We start from the raw sequence: 22,609 nt of genomic DNA, 5'->3' as shown, positions 1-22,609 counted from the left end.
ATAGTTGTCTTGTACTACATCTACAGTTTGAACAACGCTGTTGGGCTGTCATTTGTCAGTCACTTTCCAGTTTAGCTTTCACGTTTTTAAATGAAGGCTGCATGAAAATGTATCACAAAATTAAGCCTTCTCAGTTTTAAAAATCTCAAAATAATGCCTTTAAATTAATTGAGCGTACACAGCGAAGCTTATTAAGTAAACATATTTGAGAAATGAAGGCAACGTCGTCTTATCCACAGAGCAACGGTGGTTATGAGAAGGTATTTCTAATTCTACAGACATGTTCGAGGAAATCCACCCCTGATTCGCCCTGCAACAATTGACACACAAAATTGAACCGAGCACATGGCGACGATTGGTCTTCAAAACAAAATATATTTATGTAAACTTTTCTGATTCGATTAACTGTCTTTCCAGCGTCCTTGCAATTTCACATCAGTCACAATTGATAGTGTCAACATTGTCCCACAATAACCGTACTGTAATTCAATTTGACACAAAGCCACAGGCACTAGTCGCCGTCAAAGCGTATTCAATTAGTGCGGTCCCTGCGCAAGCAAATGTCACGTTTTGATGCCGTTCTTTTGTGCGTGAAACCAATTATCATTACACGGCCATCCCATTGCCGGATTCCATTTCCCAGTCGAACCCCCTACCCCCTACCGAATAAAGTCAGTTAACGCGCAATTCATCCGTCGAAAAATATCCGCGCCGCACGGAACGGCAAATGTCATGAATATTCAGCATTCCCTGGCAGAAAGTTTCGCCGGGGTATGCAGAAATACGAACCCACCAACAAAGAAACAAATGAAAGTTGATTTTAAAATTACGTATAGAAATGTTAAAAATTTACATACAGATTGACAAGCCGAGTCAAACCCAAAAGCAAATGTGCTTCGGTTGTTGGTGGCTGGCGGCGGCGGCTGAAATTCGATCCAAATGATTTCGACGCCCGAAATACGCGAATGGTGTCATTTGTCGGATCGGTTCGGGTGGGAAGTTCGTTAGTAGTGCCAACAACGTAGTCTAGTTGGATGTCAAACCGAGCCAGAATTGAAATTTTGACTCATCGATCAGGAAGTTTGAATTGGTGTTTTATGTGAATTACGTGTTGGAAAGTTATTTGCTCACATACCTCGGAATTGGGTATCGGGTGTCACAACGTTCTGAGCGGTGTCAAAGACAATTTAATTTTGGATGTTTTTTTTTCGCCATCCAATGAACGCTTTTTCTTTATCTATTTGCTCATGAAGAGCCACGTCTGGCATAGTTTCAACACTCAAATCAAATGCCACAATTTACCGGGGCGGATTTATTCAAAAGCTCCTCGTGCTGCAACACTGCAGCGCATCCATAAGTTTGGTCGAATTATTGTGAAACACAATTTACCTAATGCATCCTCATCCTCACCTAGTCGAAGGTCCTCCAGCTTCGTTCGGTCATGGCGTAGAATCTCATGGCCGGACAAAAACGCTTTTGTACATGTGCTAATTCTGCTGCACGTTTGTCATCTCTTACCTACGTGAACGAGCTTATAATTCTCCCGGTACGGAATACCGAAATGGCATCGGCAGGCCCGTATGGGTTAGCTAAAAAGCCGTATGTGGCTCGAGACCGACCAACCGACCAACCGACAGGGCCATAACCGTCCATATGCTCTAAGCACTAATGCTTTTATATGAGCTGTGACAACAACAGCAACGTGTCGCAGCCAACCAACAGGATGATGATGACGATGATGACGATGACGACGACAACGACTTCGACCGTGTCAAACAACACGAACATGAGACTTCAGTTTACCGGGAAAATGACTAAATTACATTAACCAGAAGCGTCGAGTTTTCGAGCAACAGCACTAATTAAATTTCAAAATAACGCCGGAGCAAGTATTTTTTTTTATGTATATCCTCTGGTGCCCTCCTGACTATGTCAGTAAGTGTTACTCGCTTGGAGGTCTCGTGGATGTTTGCTTTCTTTTATATATATAATTTTTTTTCTCTCGAATTGCTACGAGTCGTGTTTTGTTGGAACCGGACAAATATGAAACAGAATTCGTTTCGAAACGAATGCCAGATTTCAATGGAAACCATAATGAATAATAGAGCGTCTGCGGATTTATGCAGGTGTTACTAAACAGGCGAATCGTTCGACACGTAGACTGTATGAGAAGAGCCAAAATCCATTTTTGCCACGTTGTCAGGTCTGATGATCAGAGCAGAGGAAGCTGTCTAAGTTTTCGAGAGTGAAATCATATTTCTGCTGTTACGTGAGGGCAATTCGCGCTTGCGGTGCACGTTGTTTGATTTAACACCTTCGAAAAATGACGATCCCAGACTAGAAATGGTGTTTGCACTTTTTCAATAAAAACCAATAGATTAAACCGAATGACCCAAACAACACCCAAAATTACCTCTACGTTTAAATACTTCAAACATGACACATTCAACGTTGAAATCTTAGAACAATAGCATTTGAGATTGATTTGTATGGACCTGTAATTATAATCTGTCTCTAAAAAAGCTAAGCTAAACCAACGTCAGCAACTTAATCTAACTGTTTATAGATACTCAGCGGAAGACATAATGGAAGAAAGTTAGACGATGAAACAGTATTGCGAGAATCATTACTATCGAAAACGTACGGTGGTGGAAATAATAATTTCATTCCTCAGGAAGTAATCTATCTTACATGCCTTCATATTATCAATGTATTCAAACACCTTTTCGATCAGAGATTACTTGCTGGAGTAGCCAACGTGTAGAATAGGATTCATCATATTATCAAATTAATTAGTACAGCTACATTCATTATTAAAAAACTTTTTGATGTTTTCTTCCATCGAAATTATTGTAATTCGTACCGTGTGTACTTCTGCAGGTGAACCATTTTCTGACGTAGGACTACGTCTTCCTTTACTATGCTCACCTGGGTGTATTTTCAAAATTTCGCAACACGAAAATGTAACGAAATTATTCCAGATTTGTTTTCTTGATAACTTTTTTCCTGTTAGAGTATTTTCTCTATTATTTCCCGAATCGAATGGAAAAAGTTGTAAGATTGTTGTTAGTACCACGTTTATTACGAAAACAGCCATTTTTGGACCGAATTCAAATTTTTTTTTACCATTAGAAAGATAAATTCATTCGGAACAAAATCAATTTAAAACTATGGAATACCGAAAAGTCCAAGTATAAATTATCCAAAACTTCGTATTTTCGACGAATCTTTAAATTCAAAGCGACTACATATGCATTTTTATATGCCAATAGATTGCATTTGATTCGTTTAGCTATATGTTTTAGAAGAAATCGATTTCAACTTTACTGAAAATGTCACAAAAAATTCGATATTTTCACAGAAATTTTAGAATATTAGAAGTATTTGAAGAATGCTAAATACAGCTAAACATTTTTGTACACTAACCGATTGGATTTGAAAATAAACTCATATTGAAAAGAAGACGGCAAAGGATTTGAGAGGGTTCTTTTAGGCGGCATTCCATTTCTGCGGTAGAATCTCTTCGTCTCAAATCTTAGAAATCATCCAGTGCAACGCTCTAGCCAGTTTCGGAGTTCAATCGAGTTCAATGAAATTTTCTACAAATTTTAGCTTATACCAGTAAATAATAAATCCACATAAAAGATCATAGATGTTTGTTTTACATTTTCTAATATATTAAAATCGAAAACTTCCATGTTGATTTTTTGAGATTTTGATGTAAATATAAGACTTGCGTATTGAGTTGGTAAGCAAATTTTTTTAGACGTGCACTTACGTCAAATCCACGTAAGTGCCTAAGACTTCTTGAATTTTGAAAACTTCTGTGAAAATATCGATTTTTTTAGATTTTTGGTAAATATAAACTATATCAACTATTTGACTCTTGAAATTTTAGCTGAAAGTAAAATTTCTTGAGATTTTTAGTAAATATGATAGAGTTTCCTGTTAAATAGTTTAATTGAAACAATATTCAATCGATTGGTGATCAACGGTGCCTAAATGTTCGATATGAATTTCATGGTAAGTGTCAAACAGGTTGAACGTTCGCAGTGTGAGCTTCGCTTCAAACAAGAGCGGTTGCGTCATACAGCTTGTGTTCGTTTCCATTGAAGGAAAAGAGAACGGAAAGTGGACAACGATGGAGAACATTATACAAAATCAGCCGTTCTTATGGCTCTAAATGAATGGTCAAAATCATCAGTTTAGTGCAAATCCAGAATAATTTGATTAGCTTCTTGCACTTTTAACTGTGCGAAATTCGTTCGAGAGAAATGTTCCAAACAGTGTTCAATATAGTAGAGAATTTCACAATTTGGCCCTTCTGAATGCCAGATTTGAATTCCATGCAACATTTTGATTATTTATTTTAAAAAGTATGTCAATCCGACATCAGCAAGTGGCAGATTTATTTTGTGCTCCGTTCGCCGAACGAGAGGCAACCGATTGTTTCGGAGTTTTGCTCGTGGAAAAAATTATCAACTGCCTTGAAAGTTGGAGAAGTGCTAACATTCGTTTTTTTTTAGTATCCAAAGCATTTTACAAAGATCCTATGAGATTTAACCAAAATAAATGTGCATTTTTAAAGTGATCTGCTCCTTGTCGATAGCAGTCCTACGTCAGCCGCGCGGTTATGTCTCTAACATTACCTACTACAAGTTTGTTGTAGTTTTTCCACAGCTTTCTAATGAAATAACATTAGTGTCAATCAATTATCAAAGTAAGAAATATTCACTGCACTTGAAAACCTCAACGCAGCAAAGGGACCTGGAAATGACGGAATAACCCCAATATTTATGAAACAATTAGAAACTGAACTCACAACACCATTATCTTAGTACCTTAGTTCCAAACTGTAAATCAGACTAAAAATCAGACATACGTAGTTATCGACGAATTACCATTATCTCGTGCATTCCGAACTTGTTTGAAAAAATCATCAATGCTAAAAAATTTCAACAAGTAAAAAATTACATAACTCCAAAACAACATGGCTTTTTCAAAGGTCGTTCTACTTCAACAAATGTTTTTGGAATTATTTACATTCACTTTGGAAGCTATGTACAATGGAAACTATGTAGAAACTCTTTATGCTGACCTCAGCAAAGCTTTCGACAGAATTGACATACCATTATTACTATTCAAAGTTTAAAAATTATGGCATTGAACAAAAACTTTTGGAATGGCTTGAATCACATCTCACAAAACGTAAATTAATTGCACGCTATCAAAACACATACTACAAATCAACGAATGTCACTTCAGGTGTTCCTCAAGGTTCACATTTAGGCTCTCTTCTTTTTATCTTGTACGTAAACGACATTTCCTTCTTACTCAAACATGTAAAAGTTTTTGCATATGCATACGACATGAAGCTCTTTATGGAAATAAAAAATGCTGTAGATGCTGAAGTATTCCAATATGAAATTAACGTATTCAACAACAACCAACCAACCTGTAGAAAAATGTAAAACTATTAGAGACCTAGGCGTAATTTTAGACTCAAAACTTACTTTCGTGGAGCATTTTAATACAATCGTCAATGAAGCAAATAGTATGTTAGGCTTCATTAAACGTTTCAGTCATAATTTTCAGGACCCTCACACAGTAAAATTATTATATACAACTTATGTCAGGCCAATTTTGGAATACTGCTGCATAGTATGGAACCCATGTACCTTCGTACACGAAGAACGCATCGAATCTGTCCAAAACCAAGTTCTACTGTATGCGCTTCGTAGACTAAAATGGACTACATTTACTCTTCCATCATATAAAGCGCGTTGTATGCTCATAAACTTAGAAACACTCGAAGAACGCCAAAAATAATCCTGTTAATAAAATGATGCGATTTTTTAACGAAAACTGACAAAAATCCAGGAAACAAATAGAAGAAAAATTGAAACCAAATCGTAGAAGCATATAAGAAACCAAATGAACTTTTTGTCGTGAGTACGACTTAAAAATTTACACTCTGAGAGAGTGATAAGTTTTTGATCGTGAATATCTATTGTTGTATCTAACGAATCAACATAATTTTTGCTACATGCCATCGGAAATATGATCACAATTTTATGATAAAATTTTCAGTTTTGTGACATAATTTCAAATAATTCAAAATTAAACTTTTCTGAAATGTTTGGTATAAACGAGTATCAAAGAGGATAATTCATAAGACGCGTTTGCCTTTCTCGTATTTTTAAAGCTCATAGCTCAGTGATCTGTTAAAGGATTTCTATAATCTAACTACCAATAGAATCGAAATTTTTAAACTTAAACGTTTATAGCAAAAGCATTGAAGTATTTCAATAGTACACTATTGAAAAACCTGTCTCATTTGACCCATGTCAACACCAGCCAATCAGAAAACAAAATATCTTCTGCTGTACAACACATCGTTCGAGGAAAATGTTCCGAACAGTGTTTAATATCGTAGTGAGTTCCACAATTTGGTCCTTCTGAAAGGCAGGAATGAATCCCGTAGAGCACCCTGATAGTTTCTTTCAATGAAATGCAAATCCGACATGAAATAATCGACATTAAAATTCTGTATGCGGCTATTTTTATAGCCGTTAGGACCGCCCTGTGTCGTCTGCACAGCTAGTTTCGCTTTCGACAAGAGCAATTACGTCACAGCTGCCAGTCATTTGCATTGGTGATAAAACAACGGTGGAGAGCATCACGCAAAATCAGCCGTTCTAACGGCTCCAAAAGTTTTCTAAAGAACTATTAGGATTTGTTGTTCGCAAATCGAAGGTAAATATCTTCAGTTTAGTGCAAATTTAGAAAAGTTTGGATAGATTTGTGCACTTTTCGCTGTGTGAAATTCACAGTAATCGAGATCAAGTGAAGCCTTCTTTGTTTTTGCGAAAAATGTGAAAAAGGGGAATGCTTGTATGATTCATACAATTGATCAACTAGTTGATATTCGGAAGTGTTAAGGAGCATGTCAGTTGTTTTCGTATTCACGACATCCAGTTATGTCTCTGACATTACCCACCCGCCTTTTTTTTGTCTGTAGTTTACATTTGTTATACGAATAAAAAGATAAATTTGGAACCTGGATCCTGAAAATGAGTTCAGTTCCAGAGATCTAGAAAGTCCAGGAGAAAGTTAGAAAGTTCGAGTCATATTTCAGAGTTAAACTATTTCATTGTTTCATATTCCAATTCAAAATGGGCCGTGTGAATAAAACATAGTATGCTTGAATTTCGGTAGTAAATGCTACGTGTGGATCACGTTCCTGTCAAAACATGCTACAAACTGTAGTATTTACTACAAGTTTTCGGTAGATAGCTCTAGAGGTTGCTACTCGTGTGTTTGCTGATAAAGTGAAGTACAGAAATTAAAAAAGTGTCATTTTTGCAGATGTACCTTATGATCAAAAAAGAACCGGAATTTTCATTTTAAAATTCCCGCGCTTGTCCAATCGGTAAACTTTTATTCTCTCAACGTTGGCAACACTTTTATACACATTCTGTCAAATTTTGACGCATATCGTACGATTAGTTTTTATTTGGCGTCTATACAAAGAAGTTGAAAAATTTTCGTGTGGCGATTTTTATTATGGATGAAAATTTAGAACAACGTGCGTGCCTCAAATTTGGTGTTGCAAATGGATTTAAGTGTTCCGAAACGTTGAAAATGTTAGAAAAGGCCTTTGGTGAATCGTGTCTAGGAAAAACACAGGCATACGAGTGGTATAAACGCTTCAAATGTGGTCGTACAAGCTTGGATCATGATGAGATCCCTGGCCGCCCAACAACATCTGTTACTGAAGAAAACATTGAATCGGCGAAGCAAATCGTGTTGCAAAATCGTTCTGTACCGACTAGAGATATTGCTGTGTTGTTGGACATCTCTTATGAATCAGCCGAACACATTTTAACTGATGTTTTGGGGTTTGAAACGCGTCGCATCTCGGCTGGTGCCAAAAAGCTGAATTTCATTCAAAAACAGCGTCGTGTTGATGTGGTCAAAGAGATGATTTTTGGCCAAAAACTCAGCCAATATCATCAACCAAGCACCGTACTCTCCAGATATGGCCCCGTGTGACTTTTTCCTCTTCCCCAGAATCAAATTGCCATTGGGGGGATCGCGTTTTGAGACCATAGAGACCATAAAAGAGAATTCGCTGCGTGAACTAAAGGCCATACCTTGAAGGCGACAATAAAGAAATTTATTAAAAATTGAAATTTTGCGTTTTTTAAAAAAGTTCTGGTTCTTTTTTGATCATAAGGTAAGTACGTTTCTTGCTTTGTGCATGTTCATGCCAGCTTTTCCGGTTCTGTGTCGATACGGTATGCAGTAAATGCTTTAATTCGGAAGTAGCATTAACTACATGTTCGAGCTTGTTTTTTATTCAAGCCAAACCGCGTTATACTCTGTGGACTTTATTTTTGAGAAGATACTACAAACAACAGACTTTACTACATTTTATTCATACGGCCCAATATCTAACATTTTCCGTTGGATACTGATCGATAGCTAAGCGTGAATCGTTGAAACGATATGAATCTTTAAAAGTCGAACTGGCAGATTTTTTTTGTAACTCCGGCAATCCGGCAGCTCCTTCCAGGCCTGGCACTGTTAGGCGAGGCCCGTGCATGTGGTAACACTAGCTGTTCGTGATATAAAAAATGATAAACCTACATTTTTCTGCAAAGCAAAGAGATCTTGAAATCCTAAACAGTTAGAACATGCAAAAAAAATCGTAAGAAACAATTGCGTTTGCTAATTTTGAACATATCAAGGGTGCTTTTATGATTCCTGAGGCATTTTTTTGTTTCGCACCACCTTCCATCACCCGGGCCAGCGTAAATTATGGTTACACAAATGTTGCGATAAACGAGTATCATCAAATCCACAGCTTTTTTCACAAGTGCCCCGGCAGACTTGAGCCGCCCGTCGGCGGCACTGTGGACTGATTTCACACAGCCGCCGGTAATGTGAACCCACCGAACGATGAATGTGGTGCGATCTGTACGAGGGGAAAAAGAATACCAACAAGACAACGAGAAAACAACAACAACACCACGACACCAAAGAGGCAGACGAGTGGACGAGGGGACGCAAAAAATCAACAACTATTACTGCCAGCGCGTAGCAATTTATGGAATGAATAGCATGTGTACACATTTATTTACACGTTCGCTACTCTCCCGGAGATTGCGACCGACGCTTGTTTGTTGGTAGACTAGGGTACCGAGCCACTTACTTCTTCACCAACCACCAACCACACTGGGGAAGGCGATGGAAGGGGTGGGTGTGTGTGTGTGGTGAGTGTGATTAGGCTGTTAGCGAGCAGTTGCTATTAGCCACCAAAGTTCCGCGAAGCCCAACCAGACGTTAGGCGAGCGAAATGGTAGCGAATCGCGCGGCCGAGGGGGGCGACGGGCGGGTGTGTGTTCGCACAGACTATTTGTGCCATATCGAGAAACATGACCGACCAGACACAATCGCTGGGCTTTGCTTCCCCACAGCCTAGGGCAGCAGATGATAATGGAATGATCGTGATGTTGCTGGTTATGAAATTTTTTTCTTTATATTTTTTACAATTTATTTTTGTCTGTGCCCTGGTTGTTGATCTATTTCTGCGCGTACGAAGGCATTGTTTTGTTATGTTTTTCGCATTAATGAGGGTTTTTTTTTCTATCACCGACTGATCGGTAAGGTTATGCAAGGAATGAAGGCTGCTGAATATTTCATTGTTGTGTTTCAGTAAATCTGTATAAAACTACTTCCTTCCATCGGTTATGAGTTTCGTCTAGCCTGAGCCAAGAGCTAAGATACCTTGACAGTTTCCTGTACTTGTCTGTACGTTTGTGAAAATTGACCTACAAACTATCTTACCTATCAAATTTCAAAATCAAGTTTGCATGCACCAATTGTGATGAAAGTTCAAGTCGAGGCCCCCGCATAAATTATCTGCTCGAGCTATCCGGACTCTTATGATACCCTAGAAGTAATAATTTTTCCGATGGGACCGCAAGAGGTGCTTGAAACTACTATAAATCAGTATTAAATTGTTATCTTCCGATTTCTTCGGCTGGCCATTCACCGTCTCCGCCTACACTTACCCGCACAGAACCTACGTTCCTATGCTAGCCGGCTGGAAATGAATAAATAAATAAAAACTTATTAATTTATGATAACTTTTATTATTTAACAACATTCAGCCGCGGCTTAGCTTTCGATGGCCAGCCGAAGCAGGGTAGATAGAAGCAAAAAAGCGAACAAGAAAAACACTTGAAAAACATCATGCTCGCTATAGTTTATTATTAGTATTATTATGATTAGTTTCATTAAAAATTTATGATGCATGTGCTCATCGGTCAGTCAGACTGTGGCGGCGCGACCCTGAGATGCCTTTTTCGTCGACAATTTTCCGAGCACATTCAGTAACGCTGTTCGGTTAGATGAGTTATTCCAAACGGTTAGTTTGATGAAAGTAGTTCAGTGGCAATAGGTTCAGTCCAAAAACCGTACTATCGAGCCTAGCATTGAAAATCTGTTCGTTGCGTTGCAATTTGATGATGATTTGGTCGAATGGCTCCCTGTTTTTATCATGTTTCCTGTTAATACATCAATGAGAGTTGCTTAGATAAGAGTACTTTGAAACTAATACAACATTTCAACAACACGATAGCCTTCTTTAAGGGCTGAGGACAGTACCGTAAAGTGGTAGTTTTTTTGCTATTTTTCCGTTTCAAATTAAATTTTCTTGGAAACGGTGCAGAATATAGAAAAACCCACCAGACAATGTCTTCGAAATTTAGTTGAGAATATTCTGTGAAATTTTTAGAATCATTCATTGAGTTTAGCGGTCGTGTTGTATTTTTTTTCTGACTGAAGAACTGCTGAACATTGGAACGCTCGGAAATGAATACCTCTATTTGTTCATCGAATATCTCGGCTTTGAAGGCTTGTATCATAAATCTACCGTGGCAAAGTCTAGATAATTTAGTTTAGATGCGATTGGTACATAAAAACATATATGTTATCGCGGTAAAAATAAAGTCTTGTATTTTTCAGCGAAACAGAGTCAGTTTCAATGCATCCGCCATTTTTTTTTTCGCTTTGGTTTCCTGATAGCATTCAGCAAAAGGAGAAATAAATAAAATTGGTTCGACAAGGCTACCAAACACACAGACATTCAATCTTTGTGAAAGTTGAATATTTTCTCATTGTTCATTGGAATCCATGCAATGTCCAACCCATACGATAGATTAATGTGATAAAACTTCTCATCAAAATATTAAAATGTATGCTGGCAACCCGGTACAGTTTGCTCATATACGAGAGAGTACAAGAGAAATGCGATGCGCAAAGGGAATTGAGCGAGCCACGTGGTCGATTTAAAACTCAACACGTGACCCTCTGTCCTCAGACCTTAAGGTAGCGCTTCGCCGTGGTCACGGGAGTTCGCTGTCTATCCCGGGGTTTCACGCACTTTACCCAAAATTGTGAGAAAACGGGGAAGAAAACGGAAATTCCAAGAACATACGATTCTAGATAATTAATTTTTCTATCGATTCGTATATAAATTGTGCCTGATAAACATTTTTATCGAAAGATTTCGTGCGAGTTATAAAAATAAATTAGTTTTTCCTTATTCTTTCGCACGCACACAATGTCAACGCATGCATTGGGGTGTGCAAAATGCTACATGCGGTAGACGCTAACAACATTTCTTTTGTTTTCGTTGTCCGTTCTCTCTACGCAAACGTTGAATATAGATGAGTAGAAAATGTAAGTAAGTGTTACTACTTTGTAAAATAATTTCTATTCATGTTTCAGTAGAACCAGAAATCAGTAAAGATTTTCATCGCTACTAGATTTGACGCTTTGTTGAAAACGTAGCACATCCCTACATATGCGAGTTGTTTATAGCGAGAAAAGGAAAAAAGAAAACCAAATTTTAACAAAACTCGCACGAAATCTCGCGAAATAAAAGCTTTCTAACTGATATTTTTCGCCAAATGCATAGTAAAATCATTTACCTACAATCGTATGTTTTTGATTTTTCGTGAATCGGGTTAGTATTTTAGAAATTTGCAATTTAGGGTGAAATTTCGGCGACAAAGCAAGAGGAAGCAGTGAGATGTCTTGCTTCGACCTGACCACGGCGAAGCGCTACCTTAAGGTGAAATGTAGCGTCATAAAATGCGCGCAAAATTTCATCCGCTTCAGTTGAACGAACCGTCGCACAAAGCATACCACGAAAAACGGACACATGGAAACAAGAACTTTTTTCAATGATTGAGCGCAGTGGGCTTAGCTCTCGTTATATTGGCTTGTAAAAAAGACTGGACGTAATGGATTTTTGAATTCTTCACACTTTGAATATATCCTAATTCAATCCTTATTGTTAGTGATTACTCTTACACTAGAGCTATAAATCATGAGTAATTATGAGTGACTAACATGAGGTTATATGTATATGTATTGACCAACTGAATTGCTGAATACGAAATGACGAACTGTCTGTTTACTTTTATGCGTCTTGTTTCAAGAATAAAAATCCATCTACTACAGGGCCGCTTTCACGTTTCAATGGGTCCGGGCTCAAGCAATATTTGTGTGAGGACCCCCGAGAACAAGTGATGAGAGCAAAAAAGGTCCCGGTTATATCATTTAATTTATTTTTTTGGTCGATTGACCCGGGGCCTGTGTAAAAGCTGCCCTGATCTACTAACACTTGCACTCAAAGCATAGTTTGTGCAACCGGTATGATGAAATATTCACATACACAGCCGAAGAAATTTCAAACCAAGCCAAAGAGGCCGACTCATGTGTGTGCAATAATAAAAGGCGGCACATTTTCTCGGACATCACCAGCTTGGGTTGTGAGAACTTAGATTGAAATGAAAAAACTTTATAGTACCATAAACTACCATTAACTTTTTTCCGGAAGCGACTTTCGGAATTATATAGTCTAGAAATGTCTGTTTCAACGATAACGAACCGAAGACCAAACAGCCTCTGGCCTCCGGTGCCAGAAATCATCAAATAATAATTTCATAGATTACATTTTTAATACATTCCAATTATAACTAATAGTTCATCATACCATGCAGTTAAAATTATTTAGTGAATCTTTTCTCAAGCACATATTTGGGGATCGAAATTGAATATAAAATTATTTCGTAGTTTTTTTTTTTTATTCAATAATATAATATAATATTAAGGCACACTGCTTAAGCTCTAAGATGCCAAGGGTATTTACTAATCTTAATTATCGTCTAACTTAAAACTAGAGTAGTATCATTATGTAATATAGTATCTGGCGATCGGTAGTGGCCGGTGAATTGAATTTAGGATGAGATGATTCCAGATGGCGATGGTAATTTTCTATGTTGGCCGCATTCTTCGGTCCGTGAGGGTCCGCGGGAAACACCCCCAGGCTACGAAGACCCGGCGGGTGGCCCGCATGCTGGTCATTGACTGGAGCGGTCTTCCGGTGATGGTGATGTTACGGAAGAGAATGAAAAAAAGAAGTAAATATTGTGGGAAACGGGGTAAAAAAGGGGTGTGGGAACAAAATGTTTGAAAACGACAGAGATCTAATTAGTTGCCATCGAGATGGTGAAAAAACAGGGAAAGGGGAACGAAAAAGTTAGTGACAAAAAAAAAAGATCTTGTTAATTCCAATGAAGATGGTGAATAGGGACGGGGATCGAGAGAATCGGGCGGATGTTGTTTGTATATCATGTTAATGAACGATAATACTTGGCTTGTATTCATTTCATTCAGTAGCTTGCTACAATCTAAAATAATACCTGTTATACGATATCACACAGCCAGGCTTTATTGCTTCAGCAACATCAATGCATTGAACTCAACAGAATTGGACATTATTAGCATTATAAATGACAGTTACTTAGAAAATAAACAATTTCTTATAATACCCATTTTATTGTATTCAACTCGTTTCTATTTTAACACAAAACCCAATGCTGCATGAATTCGCGTCATAATTTTATATGTATTTTTGCTCACGATATAATGCCACCGTGCATTTCTCACACCACCTCAATACGAAACAGCAGCGCGCAAGCAATAAAAAAAATGCAAGAAAGTTTATATAAACTTTCTCAATTTTCGTTTGTTTTAGCTAAAATTTTATAATTTTGAGTTGCATTTTCAGATTCTTTGTGAAATTCTGCTACAAACACTACTTTTCAGTTCTAAAATCATCCCCGTGGGACGGAACAGTGACCGTTTATACATTTCAAAAACCAATTACGGCTCGGCAAAGCAAAATTTCAAAATTCTAAGAATACTTAGTTATGATAAATTTGATTTCGAAAACTTAAGTGTTTTTGGTTTTTCAAAAATCGGTCTAGTTTTTGAATAATTGATCAAAAACGCGATTTTCGCATTCCGCTACATTTCACAGTTGAACGTTCTTTATCTGCTTGACAGTAGGATGACTACTCATCAAATATATCCATATATCTTGAATTCACTCTAAGCAAATCATGTGATCGCTGTGAAATGGGTATCATCACATCCACAGTAGTTCAGTTGGCAGAACGATTCCATTCGTAACTGTCTCTGAGAGCTTGTGACGTCAGATTTCGGATGTCATTTGCCTTTCTCTATAGAAAGGTATTAGAAAAAACCGACTTTCGAACGGAGCCTCGGAGACCCATAGTGTTATATACCATTCGACTCAGTTCGACGAGATCGGAAAATGTCTGTGTGTGTGTATGTGCACTTTTCGAAGATATTTTTACCGCTCAATTTTCTCAGAGATGGTTGAACCGATTTTAACAAACTTAGGCTCGTTTGAAAGCTACTGTCGGGCCATTGATCAAGTTCGAAGATCAAATGGCTGTGACTTTTTGTTCCAGAGATATGATTGTATAAGTTACGTAACTGACAAAACGCGTTGTATTTTTACCGCGCAAGATTCTCGCAGATGGCTGAACCGATTTTAACAAACTTAGACTCGTTTGAAAGCTACTATCGGAGTATTGATCAAGTTCGAAGACCAAATGGCTGTGACTTTTGGTTCCAGATATATGTTGGTATATGTGACGTAACCGACCAACCACGTTGATTTTTACCGCTTTTATATATAAGTGTGCTAAAATTTTGGGATGACTTCTATTTTCGTAAAGCTCTAGTGCTCAAAAGTTTAAGCACCTCAAAAAGAACCCTCATGCAAAATTTGAGCTAAATCGGACATGCGTTAGGGGTGCTGCCCGGTGGTGAAGGGTTTGACAATTTTCGATCTTGAAAAAGCACCATAGGGGGGAGTACTTGAAATTTCCAAAACCGAAAATTTGTTTCGATGCCAAAAGTCTCAAAACTGCATGAAACGTCGAGATTTAGTGTCATCTCAAAAAAATTTATTTTTGAAAAAATCAACTTTCTGGGACTTTAACATTTTTTCTAAGTCCCAAAAAGTCGATTTTTTCAATACATATGAAAATTCCACTAAGTGGACTGAAAAGGCTTGTTACCTTTTTTTATATATATAAAAAATAGGTATAGAATTCGCTCAAACCTTAGAAAATTTTTTCCGAGGCCCGGAGGGTCGAATGACATATACCAATCGATTCAGCTCGACGAACTGAGCAAATGTCCGTGTGTGTATGTGTGTGTTGTCAACTAAGAGGTCGAGATCTCAGCGATGGCTGGACCAATTTTGACCAAACTAGTTGCAAATTAAAGGTCTTCCCGTCACCCAGAACGCTATTGAATGGTTTTGAGATCGGATGTTTACTTTTTGAGTTATACGAAGTTTTATGTCAAAATTTTCAGTTTTTTGGCAGTATCTGACACACTTGACCTTGAAAACAGAATATGGTGCAATACTTAGATTCTACACGGTAATAGCTATCCAATAAGCCATAGATTGTGAAAATCCGTCCATTTTCAACGGAGATATCGTCATTTTTGTATAAGCGGCTTTTCCCCCTATTCCAGCAGTAGGCGTTTTGAGCGCTGTATGACAAAGAAATGCTTGGGAGCAACGTGAAACACGATTTTTTATACTGCTACATACAATTGTTTCTAAGTACCAAAAAGACTGTGTACAGCATCCTTTTTCATGACAATTTGCCTCGGACCGATTTTAGCACGGTTCGTTTTTGGCAACATAATCTTTCGAATATGGCATATGTAAACCAGATGATGGCAAAGATATCAGCATTTTCGAGTTGGAAGTAATTCCATAATTATATTGATTTAAACTACTTACAGCAATAAATGCTAGAAGATCGTGGCTTCCATATACCATACGACTCAGTTTGTCGAGATCAGCAAATGCGTGCGTGACAAATAATTTCACTCAATTTTCTCGGAGATGGCTAAACCGTTTTCTACAAACTCAGATTCATATGAAAAGTAGTATAACACATGGACCAATAAGTCCCGAGACTAAAGCAGAGATGGCGCTCGTAGTAAACCAGTAACCACGTCTTTCTAGAGTACTAACCTTTGCTTGGAACGGGTCAAAATTTTAAGTCGATCCGACCAGAAACAGCTGAGTTACCGAGGTTGGAGTAAAGTCGTTTTGTAGTTTGTTTAAAAAATGGAAAAAACCGAGTTTCGTGTTTTGATAAAACATTGTTTTTTAATGGGTAAAAACACCGTGCAAGCGAAATAATGGATTGAAAAATGTTATCCGGACTCTTATCCATCAAAAGCAACGATTTGTCGGTGGTTCGCCGAGTTTAAACGTGGTCGTACCGACACAAATGACGCGGAACGCTCGGGTAGACCTGTGGAAGCCGTTACACCGGAAAATGTGAGTGAAGTGACAAAAATTATAATGAAAGATCGTAAAGTGAAGCTCCGTGAGATTGCTGAGATGACACAGATATCATATGGTAGTGTATTTACTATCCTTCATGAAAAATTGAGCATGAAAAAGGTTTTTTCCAAGTGGATGCCGCGATTGCTTTCGATGGAACAAAAACAGCAACGAGTCGATGATTCAGAAAGCAGTTTATCGCTATTTACTCGCAACAAAAAAGATTTCTTGCGTCGTTACGTGACCATGGACGAAACATGGATACATCACTACACTCCAGAGTCGAAGCGGCAGTCATCTGAGTGGCGCACAGCTGGCGAAAACCTTCCGAAGCGTCCGAAAACGCAGCAGTCAGCTGGCAAAGTCATGGCGTCAGTTTTTTGGGATACGCATGGCGTGATTTTCATTGACTACCTCGAAAAAGGTAAATCGATCAACAGTGATTATTATATTGACTTACTGGTGCGTTTGAAGGAGGAAATCGCAAAAAAAACGACCGCACATGCAGAGAAAAAAAAAATCCAGTCAGCTGGCGAAGTCATGGCGTCAGTTTTTTTGGATACGCATGGCGTGATTTTTATTGACTACCTCGAAAAAAGTAAATCGATCAATAGTGATTATTATATTGACTTACTGGTGCGTTTGAAGGAGGAAATCGCAAAAAAAAAAACGACCGCACATGCAGAGAAAAAAAATCCCTTTTCATCAAGACAATGCACCCTGCCACAAGTCGATAAAAACAATGGCGAAATTGAACTAATTGGGCTTTGATCTGCTTCCCCACCCCCCATACTCGCCAGATTTAGCCCCCAGTGACTACTGGCTCTTTGCTGATCTTAAAAAAAATGCTCCAGGGAAAAAGATTTGGCTCAAATGAGGAGGTCATCGCTGAAACTGAAGCTTATTTTGAAGCGAAAGATAATTTTTTTTATAAACATGGTATTGAAAAATTGGGAAAACGTTGGAACCATTGTATCACCCTAAAAGGTGATTATGTTGATGAATAAAAAAAAAATTTGCAAAAAAAATGTGATTTCCATTGTTAGTCTCCATTAGTGATCCATGTGTTACTATAGAGCTATGATGTCTTCAAAACAAATGATCAGTGAAGATATGTCGATGTACATGGTATTAGGATGGCTCTTATTATTAAGGTGATCAAAAACTCATTTTCCGGATGTGTTGAGATAGAGGACTGCATTCTTCGGCAAAATTGTAGATAAACTTATATCGAGCAGCTTTGCTGAGGACACCATAGTAGTATCTGCAACGGTTTTAGTGTTACAGCTATTTTTAAAGAGCAACTTAGGGTGTTCCTCAAAAAATCAGATTTTTTGCTCAATCATTTATATTTTTCTCTTTTCGTATTTAGGTATCTTTGAACATCTTTTAGAGTTAGTCAAAACCAATTTTTAATGACTGGCGCATTCAGGTAGCGTTTTCTGAACCGAAGTTATGAGCATAACTAGTTCAAAAACAGTTTTTTTTAAACTGCTATATCTAACATTGAGGCAAACGAAAAAAAACGTTTCTTGTATTTGACAAAAAATATTTTAGAGCATGTTTATGAAAAAAAGGCGGAGGAGATATTTTTTTAATTTTTTTTTTAATTTTGTTCGAATATGGGTTTTTTTCATTGAAAAATACTCGTATCATGTAAGTCATTCATTAGCTATATATGAAAATAAGGTATTTTTGTCTTCTAAAGTGTTAAATTAATTCAAGTTCATATTCAGGAATAAATGGTCCTGCATTCTTCTGGGAATGCGGAATGGTGTCGCTTTTGTAAAATCTCTTAGGCACCCAATTGTCTAGACGAAACAGAATCATTTTTTCGAACAATTTCAGGAAAGCATAGCAATCGGCCGATACGAATTGTGATCGGAAGCTCGTTTCCCTGGTTTTTGAATGGCGATAACTCTTACTTGTCTCCAGTCATGTGGGACAATATTATCCTCAAGAAGCCTATTGAATAAATTCAATAAGCGCCTTTTGGCAGAGTCAGGCAAATTTTTCAACAAGTTGAATTTGATTTTTTCCAACCCCGGAGCTTTATTGTTACACGATAAAAGCGCAAGTGAGAACTCGACCATCGAAAAAGGTGTTTCGTTTCTGTTAGATGAGGCGACGCGCATGATCGTCTGTTCCGGAACAGAGTCAGGACATATTTTTTTTAGCGAAATCGAATATCCAGCGGTTAGAATATTCCTCGCTTTCGTTTGTGGTTTTTTTGTTGAGCATTCGTCGGGCTGTGTTCCAAAGAGTGCTCATTGATGTTTCTCTCGATAATCCGTCTACAAATCGACGCCAATAACCGCTTTTCTTCGCTTTAATCAAGCTTTTCATTTTAGCGTCTAATGCCGCGTAGTTTCTAAAATTATCAGGTTTTCCGTTTTTCCTAAACTCGATAAATGATGAAGCGCTCTCCGCGTTTAATTTTGAGCACTCTTTGTCCCACCACGGATTGGGGGGACGGATGTTAGTTTTCGCGCCGGGTACTGGTTTCGTCTGAGCTTGAATCGCGAGAGTTATGTGATGACATTAAGCCATTGTTACCAAATTGAGATCATAAAGCGAGTATAAATGGAAGTAATGCAAAGGATTGCAGAGAATATGAGCTCTTCGTCTTGCACGAGAAGCGTTCTACCAATGTCACAAAATGAAATTCGGTTTTCCAAATTTATCAAATAAACATTGTTGCATTCGTATTTGTGTGTTAAAAGCATTTATCTCACTCATCATTTTCAAGTGATGACACAACATTTACAAAAAAACTAACGTCAGGATGCACATCACGTTCGGTGATTGATGTCAGAAGCTTATTTAGAAATGAAACAATATCAAACCCGTGCAGCATTCCTAGGGAGATTGCCACTGCCCTCCGCATGTCTCACCTGCTGCAAATGCAAATGATCTCAACCCAACCGAAATGAGTACGTGTGAAAGGAAGTGTGCAATTTTCAAATTGAAAACTGCATACACACTACCTACGGTTTGCTGCAGCCCGAGCAGCGTCGGTGCCCTGTCACGGTCTTACGCCGGTGTCCATCCATCGGGCCAGGACCGACCGACCGACCGTCTGCTCTGCTCAGCTGTAATGTGCCTCTAATGTCACGACATACGACATTGATTGCAGCTTCAGTGTTCTCGTTCAGTTCATTGCAACAGACGAACGAGTGGAGTTCGGGCCGTGGGTGAGGGGTTAGTCTGTTGGACTTTGTTGCATACTTTATAATCTAATGTAGGTAGGTATTCGTGCAAATGAAATCCTCTCGTAATGAGGCGACATTTCCGTTGTGCATGCGAATCAGATGATCACGGTGTTGTTTGTCATGCAATCGAATTGGTGTGATGTGATGGTAGCTGATGATGGATACTTACTTACTAGGCATAAATTGGCGTTTAGCACTGCACATCCGACACGAACCGATAAGCCGTTGCACAGAACACACGCACCAACAGATCGAAAAATTCAAACTACCATCACCATCACCAACAACAACGTATCGAAAACTTGTGTATAATCGCTTTAATTTACGTTAGTGACACTTCCGTAATTTGAATTCGAGGTAGAAAAAGGCGACAACTCGGAACAGTTAAGGTACGAGTTTCCGAACGAACGCTAAAATCAGTACTAATATGGCAAAGCATTAGGGCAAAGGTGTGTGGTTAATACATGACAAGAAAAAAAGCAAAAAACTACCGGGTAGTTATGAAACTGCCACTGAAACTACTTCACGAACACATTGCTAAGATTCAATAGTTGGCGAATGTGTTTTTGAGCTTGATCAAGTGCATCCCCTGTTGCACGAATATTTGGCAACAGAGATCATACTTCTGTCAGGTTTGTTTGAACGGCATGAATGTATTATAAGATGCACGGAGAAATTTTATCATCAGTTTGCGATCAACTTGGGTGCAACCGGTCTCTCTTTCACCTGTCTCTTTGACAGAATTGGCGGAGAGCTACTCTACTACAACACATTAGGGAATTATGAAATGTTTCGAACACATTACGACAGTGAAATTTTTATTTTCGGCCAGAAACTAACTAAAGTATTCTTTTGATTTCGCCTTTTGATTGCACACGTGTTGTATGCATGATCTCCTAAGTCGTACACAGGTGACATACAACATGTTATTATGAATATAGATGGGTATTCGTTGTTTTATCATGCACTCAAACTACTAGCTGTTTTTTTTTGTTTTGGACGTGAACATTTCGTGATAAGTTATCGATCGCGAATATCACGAGTTGTATTATGTATTATTATGTATATAGAGTCCTTTCATTCAGCTAGCGTCAGTGACTCGCATCGTGTGCAATTCTACGTTCACCCAATTTAATTGCCTTGCGTTCGGCAGAGACCAGTAAAATCCACAAATGAAGGATTCATTTTGTATGTTTTTCGTAACAAACAAGTGGCAATTATTATTATCAATATCCAACAGCAGATGCTTCGCTTTCAGTATCTAGTACTAGTATAAAAGACACTTATAACAAGCCAGCCTTACTATCGAAAAAAAGCAGATCATGCACCCACTTATCTATATAACAATGCTACATATACACTGTTTTCATGCTTCCTAAACTGTTCATTATTGTTGTTCCAAACAAACTCAATTGGTAATTGGCACACTTCAAAGAATAGAATAGAAAGATGATTATTAGTTTTGTTCATTTGAATCAAATGCACTTTCTTTTGATCGTGATTCATATGCTCCTTAAGCAAAGTTTCGAATTCTTCTATCGAATCTTTGGCGTCTTCAACGTAGTATCTTTGGCGTCTTCAACGTAGTGTTCTACCACACGGCAATTATCATCGTATCCACAGAATTGACATCATGATTTGAGAAAGTGGTCAAAAGAAATCAAAATAATTGTTTTCGCGTTTATCGTGGGACCCTAGCCTAGGTTTGTTGGAAATCTTCAAAATGTTGCATGATTTAGTACTAGCAAAATATGACGAAATATTCGTTACTGTAATGGGTATAAGTTTTTGAATTATGTAATAAAATAATATATAAACAAATAAAAGAAATTGGCTGCACTACCAATGTCCCTAACCACATACACGTACAGACACATACATTGCTCAGCTTGATGAAACCTCTGGGCCAATTTTCAATAGTCAATTTTTCAAGTATTTGAATAAACTTTCTATATGAAAAAGACAATAACTGTATTTTTATAGAAAAGCATCGTTATCATGGTCTTTCACGAAAACACTGACAAGTTGGTCCAAAATGAATAAAATAATTAGAAATTTACATTTTTTTCCTGAAAAATATTAATTTCAATTTGGCAACCCTGCGCGTTATACGAAATTGAACAAAGCACGCTGCAAACGGAGCAAAGCCGGTGGTGTTTTCTTCCGCATGAACCGATGCGTACCAGTTTTGCATCGTCATTTTGAATGACGATTTGAATGTTTTGAATTGTTTTGTGGTTTAATTGCACAGTATATTTTACGACAATGAGAGCTTTAATCATGATTCGTGAAAATCGGCTTAATCGTTGCTGAGAAATCGAAGTGTGTTCCGTTTTTGGAGATTTCCTTCATTATTATCGGTGCTTTCGGAAGCGGAAACCGAGGACTAGTAATACCAAAGTAGTTTTATATATTCACCAACTAACAAGATCTACCAGCTAGATGATTTTAGCAGTAAGTTTTATAAAATCTTACTTGAATTTAGCAGTTTTTTTTCGCCATCGCTAGTGAAAAAATACTCACGAAATTGAAAGTTTTCACTAATCGCACTGTAATACCGGAACCAAAAGTCGGATCTGGATCAACTTTTCGATGTTTTTTTTTTAAATTTCAAGACCTTTTATTTGCT

The 22,609-nt window shown here is 37.8% G+C and overlaps 1 protein-coding gene across 7 annotated transcripts in view; it reads right to left on the bottom strand.

Moving 5' to 3' along the window:
- The window catches only part of LOC131440051 (mpv17-like protein), a 438,206-nt gene extending 417,784 nt beyond the window's left edge, over positions 1-20,422 (bottom strand). For 4 of the 7 annotated variants that reach the window (XM_058611145.1, XM_058611174.1, XM_058611172.1 and 1 more), the window contains exons 1-2: positions 20,150-20,422; positions 10,080-10,111 (exon numbers count right to left, since the gene is read on the bottom strand). The gene's annotated coding sequence lies outside the window, so the exon portion shown is untranslated. The remainder of the gene's footprint in view (positions 1-10,079; positions 10,112-20,149) is intronic. The other 3 variants (XM_058611156.1, XM_058611163.1, XM_058611167.1) reach the window with 2 other exon arrangements.
- Between the last annotated feature and the right edge of the window lie 2,187 nt (positions 20,423-22,609).

Source organism: Malaya genurostris, chromosome 1, assembly GCF_030247185.1.
Source record: "Malaya genurostris strain Urasoe2022 chromosome 1, Malgen_1.1, whole genome shotgun sequence".
NCBI lineage: Eukaryota > Metazoa > Arthropoda > Insecta > Diptera > Culicidae > Malaya > Malaya genurostris.
This window is presented reverse-complemented; position numbering and strand designations above follow the sequence as displayed.